This window comes from Apodemus sylvaticus, chromosome 5 (assembly GCF_947179515.1).
Source record: "Apodemus sylvaticus chromosome 5, mApoSyl1.1, whole genome shotgun sequence".
In the NCBI taxonomy this organism is placed as follows: Eukaryota; Metazoa; Chordata; class Mammalia; order Rodentia; family Muridae; genus Apodemus; species Apodemus sylvaticus.
In genome coordinates this window covers 136,433,800-136,441,190 of record NC_067476.1, presented here as the reverse complement: position 1 = coordinate 136,441,190, position 7,391 = coordinate 136,433,800, and the positions used below count along the sequence as shown (strand labels likewise).

Below are 7,391 nucleotides of genomic sequence, written 5' to 3'. Positions count from 1 at the left end.
TTTTCCATCAATATTTCTCTTCACCTTACCACCCCACAATAGTTGTTACCAGCACCTTCTCTGGAATCAAGTGGTGAGGACTTCATACCTTGCAATGGATCTCCTCAAAAGCCAGTCAATAGGTAAGGCTCACCTTGTACATGGCACATGGTTAGGTACCCCCAGGCAAAGTAAGAAAGAAGGGTCATACTGGCTTCCCATTGCTCCTAGGAACAGTTGAGTAGGTAGTTAATGTTTCAGAATGGAGCAAATGTAAGAGAAATTAGATTGGAAGACATATTTCCAGAAATGAGAGTCACTAAAAATATGAAATTACCTTGTTTGGAAGGTGGATTATTTCCACTTTAAGGAAAACTTCATTAGCATTAGCTATGCATGAAATACAATAGGAAAGGTCTCTCTCCCTAGCTCTCTGTCTCTCTCCCTCCCTCCCTCCCTCCCTCCCTCCCTCCCTCTTTCCCTCCCTCCCTCCCTCCCTCTGTCTGTCCCTCTGTCTCTCTCTCTCTGTCTCTGTCTCTGTCTATGCCTCTGTCTCTGTATCTCTCCCTCCCTTCCTCCCTCTCTCCCCCCTCTCTCTCTGTATGTCTCTTGTGTAAGTGCAGTGTGTGTGTGTGTGTGTGTGTGTATGTGTGTTTGTATTTTGAAGAAGATATAAAAAGTACACATCAAATGACTCAAGTGTGAATGCAACTTGCACAGAGACTTGCAAAGTTCTTAGAATCTCTCATGGGGACTGTGCAATAGTCAGGATGCTATGGAGGCCTGCAGCTGAGCTGTGGGCCTCAGCTATCTCTGTCCACTCTATATTCACTTCTGGGCTCCAATGGACACTCATGGTTTCTTAGTTCTGTTGCTGCTCTTACCTTTTCAAACATCCATTGGACACATGCAACATATTGAGTCCTCTGGGTTCCTTGCTCTGCCTCCAGGACCACTGTCTGCTCAGCTCACAGGCAAACCTGGAGCCAGGAAGCTGGATTGACATTCTCACTGTGCATGAAGGTTCTCACAAGTCTGGTGTTTCTTCTCAGTTTCCTTGGTAATCGCCACCACTCCATAGATTTTGGTCCAGGGGCTTCAGGATCCTGTGCAGAAGAATACACTGGGCCACAGGTATTCTGGGACTGGTGCCCAGCATTGATATCCCCACAGGGAATTGGCAGAATGAACATGGGCAGAACTCCTTGCCAGAATTTGCACTCAGTCCTCAGGGAAAAACGTTTTTCTTCTACTTTCAACCTGTGATTTAAAAGGAGCATCCCAATGGCACTGCTACCCGGAATTCCTACCTGGCTCTGTGGTCTCCTGCTCCTGTCTGTCTCTTCAGCCAGCTGCTCTCCACTCTCTAGAATCATCCTCCAGGGACCACAGTGCTTCCAAGAGCTCTGGAAACAGCCACATGAAAGGGGCCTCTTAGTTGAAATCTGCAGCACTTGTGGTGGTATGTGATGTGCCTGTGCTGGGGCACACAGGGGTCCTTGCAGAGCACTCCATTGCTCCATGCACACACCTTTTCTAGCACCTTGCCCAGACTCGGGACACTTTCTCCTGCTGTCAATATGTAGCCCAGCTTTGAAGGACTCCACTTAGGAGGGAAGACAGGAGGAGTCACAAAAAATATGATATTACTTTGATTAGAATGCAGATTCTCTCCTTTTCAAGCAAATTTCAGTAGCATCAAATGTGCCTAAAGAATGTGTGGAGGTGTGAGTTTGTGTGTGTGTGTGTGTATGTGTGTGTGTGTGTAGGTGTGTGGGTGTGGAAGAGTGTGGGTGTGAAGGTATGTGTGGGTGTGGGTGTGGAGGTGTGTGGGTGTGGAGTTGTGTGGGTGTGGAGGTGGGTGGGTGTGGAAGAGTGTGGGTGTGAAGGTATGTGTGGGTGTGTAGGCATGTGTGTGTGGGTGTGTGGGTGTGGAGGTGTGTGGAGGTATATGTCTGTGTGTGTCTGTATATGTCTGTATGTGTGTGTGTGTGTGTGTGTGTGTGTGTGTGTGTCCCTTTCATTCCAAATGGGGTGAGTTGTGGTGGTTTTTTGAATATTGCTGGGTTAGAAGCAAGCTGTCTAGCAAGCCATGATGATTTGATGAGCTGCACTATAAGCAATGGACTCACCTGTTCCTGTACACTCTACCTTCGCCTGTACACACAAGACAGACACCCCCTGCACTCTCATTGTTCTCTTTCTGCCTTAAAACTCAGAAGTAGTAATCTTGGACACAAACACAGGGAAGTCAGGCACTCTGGGGTCCTCTTCGGCTTCCAGTGGCCACTGTCTCTTCTAATGGCTCACAGAAACATCTGGAGACAGTCAGCTGGTGATCATATCTACACACATCGAAGTTCCTCTGAGGCCTGTTTTCCTGATGATGACCTGCATGCCATGGTACCTTATTCCTAAGTTCTATGGAGACCCTTGCTTGGCTGGCCAAATTGTGGAACCATCAACCATCATGAACTGACCTAGAGGGCAGAGTCAGGACCGTCGTGAGCTCAGAAGTTCCTCCCAGAATCCTTGCTCAGTCCTCAGATCTCAAAGGTCCTGAGAAGGGTGTCACAGCACCCTGACACACTCTATTAATCTGCAGACAGAAGAAGAGCTTGCCCTTAACTTCAGACTGTGATATACACATTGCACACAGCCATGGAAAATTTCCACCTGGCTTTCTCCTGCACCAGTCTGCATCCTCAGCACGCTGCTCCTCACTCTCTGATATCATCTCTCGGGGAGCACAGTACCTCTAAATGCTCCTTAGGCAGACACAAGAAGGGCACTCTTAGGAGAAACCTTTAGGACTTAGGATTGACTGTGCTGGCCCTCTGCTGGCATGGGCCCTCAGGCTGATTCCTCCAGAGTGCTCCATTGATCCCTTCACCTACAATTCTCCAAGACCCCGGCCAGGCTCCAGATACAGTCCTCTGCTCTCTACATGTGATTAAATTACTCACAAAGGATACCATGGGATTCGAATTCTGGTATAATTATATGTTATCACCAACCCCTAAAAATGTATACTCTTATAAACTGTTTATTTAGAAGCATATCATTTAGCACAAGAAACAGTTCAGTGAGTTTAAGCACTTGCTGCCAAGGGTGGGGACTTTAATCCATTCCCCAGGACAAATAGGGTAAAAAGACAGAAGTGACTCTGGCCAGTTAACTTCAGCATGCACATAGAGTAAATAAATATTTTTTCTTTAAAGAAATTGAGATTATTTTAAACAAACAAGCAAAAAACCTAGGGGAAGAAGTGCACTGTAGACTCTCCACTTACCTGTTACCAGGTCTGCCTCCACGTCCCTTTTAACTCACAGCCAGGACTCTGTCATTACCTAGGTGCTCTCTACTTTGGATTGGCAGGCAGCAACATAAAGTTCCCAGGGCTTTTAGAAAGCCATTCTTCAGGGTCTTCCAGTCCGGTCTTTGAAAGGGGGGCTGGGGCACGTTCTGACACCTGCCACGGAGGTGTCTCTGGGGTGTATTTCAGAAACAGGGTCTGGACTGTCTGTCTCATAGATCAGGACACTCAGCCTTGGCCTTGATAGGGAATGGAGGTGATCTCTCTCGTGAGTTAATGTTGTCCATTGACCTACGTGCAGTCACAATGTGGAGCTGTGGCATGAGGTGCTTCTGAGGACAGGTTGGTGGAAGATTTGGGGTGATCTTTCCTCCGGGTATGTTGGTGGCCTTACACGGATCTTCCTCCACAGAGGATGATGACCTGAAACACACTTACTCTTTGAATAGGTAGAGAGAGTTTTGAACATATTCATAGATGACTGGCAGGGGTGTATTTTCATTGATAGATTTTTTTAAAGACTCTATGGGAGAGCTCTCTTCTGAGGTGTCACTGCTCTCTGTCTCCCCCCAGGCTCTCCTCATGAAGTAAGACTTCTGGACAAGCTGGGGGCAGATTCTGTGAACTGGAGTTGTCTTTTTGTTGAAGCAGTTCGGGGTAGGAGACATAATGTGGTTCATTGTAGTACTTTTCCCCTTCTCTAGACTTTCTGATTCATTGGGCAAATTGAAGGTGGAAACGGTAGGCATGCTACATCCCCTCCTCCTGGCTGTTTGGTTTTGCATGGTTGGCCATGTGTTTTTCAGTGTTTGATCACACTGTTTAGGATTAGGTTTTTCCACAGGATGACTGTTCTCGGAGCATTAAATAAGTGGCCATCACCTAGTCAAACTTTTTCTCCCTCAGACTTTCCCTTATCTCTGCTAGATTATATCCCATGACAGCCATAATGACCATAATAGCGGGGTCAGGGTGGCTGTCAGTGTTCTCTCCCAAAGAACCAGGAGAAGCTTCATTGTCATGCTTTAGCCACTTAAATCTGAGAATGTCATGGACTGTTGGCCTTCCTCCAGGGTTGACAGTTAGCAATTTGGCTATCATATCCCAAAGGTCTGCTGACAGCCGGAAGGTCATAGAGTACTTTCCTGCCAAGATTCTGCTTTATTGCTTCATAGGTATATCCCTGAAAAGGGAGGCACCCTGTGGCCATGTAGTAGAGCACCACCCCCAAGCTCCAGATATCAATTGCCCTGCCATCGTATCCTCTACCTTCAAACAGTGCTGGGACACAGTAAGGGAGGGTCCCACAGAAGGTTGCTAGCTTCTGGACCATGATTATTTTGGTGCCCAATCCAAAATCAGTAAGTTTTACATTTCTGTGGCGGTCTAATAAAATGTTTCTGGCTTTAAATCCCTGTGGACAATTCCTTTCTGGTGATAATACTTGAGGGCACATACCATCTGTTTAAACAGCCTGTGACACTCCTCCTCTGCTAGGTAGCCAAACTCCTCAATTTTAGCCAGAAGCTCTCCTCCCACAGCGTGCTCCAGAACAATGAAAATGTTTTTGGTGGTATTGATTATGTGTAAAAGTTTAATAATATATGGATGATCAAGGCATTTCATTATCTCGATTTCGAATTTAATGGTCTTTTTCCTGCTTTGGGGGAGAACTTTTACAGCAACCTTTGTCTGGGTAAGGAGATGGCTGGCCAATTTTACATCCCCAAATGCTCCTTGGCCAAGGGTTGTTAGTATTCTCTAATGATCTGTTAATGCATTTTCCTCAAAGGGGTTGGGACTTAGGTCTTGACATACTCGCGATCTCTTCATCTCTCTTGATAGGAATGGATTGTGTCCACACAACCAGTGATGCAAGATAAAAGGAAGTAAAAGTGGGTCTAAGAGAAACATTTATAGCCCTAAATTCCTGTGCTAACACAAACACAAAGGTGGTCTAAATAATCTAACAATGCATGTCAAGGTCATAGAAATATAAGAACAAGCCAAATCCAAAAGAATTAGACTCACGTTCAGGGTATGAATTGATGAAATGGAGACTAAAATAATACAAAGACTGATGTAACTGTCTTAGTTTGGAATTCTTAGCTGTGAACAGCCTTCAATTGAAGCTTTTCTACAGATTCAGAAGATCAGTCCATTATCACCAGGGTAAGAGCAGGACAGGACCCAGGCAGCCATGGAGCAGGAGGATATGAGAGTCCTACCTCTTCATCTGAGGCTACTAGAACACTGTCTTATCTAGGATGTTAGGAGTAGGACATCAAAATCCACTCAGACATTGACACTTCACCCAACAAGGCAATACCTGTTAATAGTGCCAGTCCCTGGGCCAAGCACATTCAAATCACTCCAGTAATAAAGACTTGATTATTCTAGGGATAAACACAACTGATGTAATCTTCACCATAATAACTCATAGAAATATAAAGGTATACATCAATAATATTAGAGAGATGAAATCCAAATATCCAAAAAATCATTAGGGAATATTTTAAAATTGTTCAAGTGAAATGGAAAATTCTAGAAGAAATGGATATACCACTAGACACACATTAAACAATGAGCTGAGAACTAAGAAAAGAGATAACATCTAAACTGAAAGACTGTAAGATCCAGAGGCATTCGCTGGCAAGGAGGAGCAGTGTTTTGTGGGCACAGAGGGCAGTTGCGCATATGAACTCACAGCATTGTGACCTGCTCAGACTCAAGTCAGTCAAAACCTCAGCATGAAGAGGGGAGGTGGACAAGAAATCACACACCTAGCTGAAAAGCCCTTCCCAATTGATAGCTGCCAGAAGAGCTATCATTTTTAAGGTTGTGGCCCTTGATAAGGTTAGACAGAGTACTCTTCAGTGGAAGGCTACATATCTAAGAGTATAAAGACAAGAGAAACTGTACTTGATAGTCAGAGACAAAACAAAATAAAAGACCCAAACCAGGATGGTAGAAAATGCCAAGTGGAGGATCTGGGAGGAGTTAGGGTAAAGGATAAATATGACGAAAATATCCTGTAAAATTCTCAAAGAGCTAATTGCAAACAAAATGCAACAAAATTGAAATAGTGATTTAAAAGAATCTCTTGAGAGCAATACCAACAACAAAGGCCAGACAGACAAACTCATTGGTGATTCCTATCAAATCTTTAAAGAAGATCCCACCCCAATGTTTTTGAAACAATTCAATAAACTACAAATAGGATCAGGAGGAATCCAGATTCATCCTTTGAGCCTGTATTGCTCAGATCCTGAGGCCACTTGGGCACAGTAACAAGAGAAAAGCATAGTCAACACTCATGATACAACAGTCCTTATGCAGAGTGCTTAATGCCTCAACACAGAATTCTACAGCAATCTAAAGGACACAACTTCCTGATCAAGATGGGTTCATCCAGTCATGCCAGGGCTGCAACACCCAACAACTGATTGACAACAGTGCATAGAAACAGAAGGGCAAGAATCACATGCTCATCTGAAGAGTGAAATTGTCATGTAAAAAGAAGTACATGGATCTGGAAATCACCATGTTGTGTTTAACAAGCCAGTACAAAGATACTGACTCTCAATGCTGAAGCCTAGGTATGGAGGAGCCTGCAGTCAAAGGAATTCAGTAGGAATGTGAAGGAGACAGAAGGGGGTCTGGGGCAGGTTCTTAGACCAGGTGAAAAGGATCGAAGTGCATTGTGTGCATACACAGAAATGTCTGGGGGAAATGTCCTACTTAGTATGTTTAAATTAACAAGAACTTCAAAAACTAAACAAAAGGCAATGAAGATGAATAGGTAGTGAAAGACAAATTGCAAATAATGAATGGAGATAATTTAAACTCTGTAAACACGAAAATCTAAAATCAAAGACAAATTTTAAAAAGTGAAAAACTAAAAGCCGCACCTGCAAATCTCAAGCAGTAAACTGAGAAAGGAACTCACTGTGTCAAAGTCCAAGCAGGTTCACCAGTATCCAAGAATTGCCAGAATCTGAGTCCAAAATGTCACCAGTATCTGAGTCCAACCTTCACCAGAATCCATGTCCAAAACTTCACCAGTATCCAAGTCTGAAATTTTCACCACAGTCCA

At 44.3% G+C, this 7,391-nt stretch overlaps 1 pseudogene; it reads right to left on the bottom strand.

Moving 5' to 3' along the window:
- Positions 1–2,712: 2,712 nt before the first annotated feature.
- On the bottom strand, positions 2,713–5,128 carry LOC127684629 (sperm motility kinase X-like; annotated as a pseudogene).
- Between the last annotated feature and the right edge of the window lie 2,263 nt (positions 5,129–7,391).